This window comes from Cynoglossus semilaevis, chromosome 12, assembly GCF_000523025.1.
Source record: "Cynoglossus semilaevis isolate Cse_v1.0 chromosome 12, Cse_v1.0, whole genome shotgun sequence".
In the NCBI taxonomy this organism is placed as follows: Eukaryota; Metazoa; Chordata; class Actinopteri; order Pleuronectiformes; family Cynoglossidae; genus Cynoglossus; species Cynoglossus semilaevis.
This window is the reverse complement of record NC_024318.1, coordinates 6,567,475-6,568,103: the sequence shown is the minus strand read 5'-3', so window position 1 is coordinate 6,568,103 and position 629 is coordinate 6,567,475. Positions and strand designations below refer to the sequence as shown.

At 54.8% G+C, this 629-nt stretch overlaps 1 protein-coding gene across 11 annotated transcripts in view; it reads left to right on the top strand.

Moving 5' to 3' along the window:
• Window positions 1-629, top strand: part of zmiz1a (zinc finger, MIZ-type containing 1a) — a 109,742-nt gene that overhangs the window by 88,844 nt on the left and 20,269 nt on the right. The window contains exon 1 of one of the 11 annotated variants that reach the window (XM_025061137.1): window positions 22-484. The exons of the other annotated variants lie outside the window; for them this stretch is intronic. The gene's annotated coding sequence lies outside the window, so the exon portion shown is untranslated. Of the gene's footprint in view, window positions 1-21; window positions 485-629 lie in introns of those variants that run through there. 11 annotated transcript variants of the gene reach the window in all.

Genomic DNA, 629 nt, shown 5'->3' with positions numbered 1-629 from the left:
GGTGCTGGGGGCAGACAAAGACAGGCTGAACTCAGCTTCACCCTCACTCTTCCCTCCTCTGGGATCCCAGTTGTTCTGATGCCGAGCTCGTCTCCGCTGCGTCTCAGTAATTTCAGTTTCAAAGTCGTCTCTGATGGAAACAAAGAGACTGATTGTCAGGTTTGACTGGAGTGCACTCAGGGATCCCTGCTAACGCTAACGCTAACGACTTCACATGTTCGACTCTCTTCCTCTCCCACTTCCTCTGTGGTGGCGCTGGCTTCCAGTCAGAACTTCTGTAGCTCCGCCTCTCGGTGCAACTTTGCAGCCTGATGTTTGTCACACATGTTGTTGTCCTGCACCTTTAACAAGTGGTACAGCCACGCTGCTGGACTACGCAGGTGTGAATGCGCTCATCTATTTACACCACGGGTGAATAAACGGGGACGGCGGAACATGAGAGCGGCTGAGATAAGCACATCAGTCGCAGCCCCTCACAGCTGAGGTGAGAATCTCCGGAACGTCTCCTCCATCTCTCCTCCCATTTGTCTGCGTGGACCGTCTGTCTTTATCTCTTCCTCTCATCCTGCCTCCCTCTCGGCTGTCTTCCCCCCCCCGCCACCACCACCCCTTCCGTGTCAAGGGAGGGT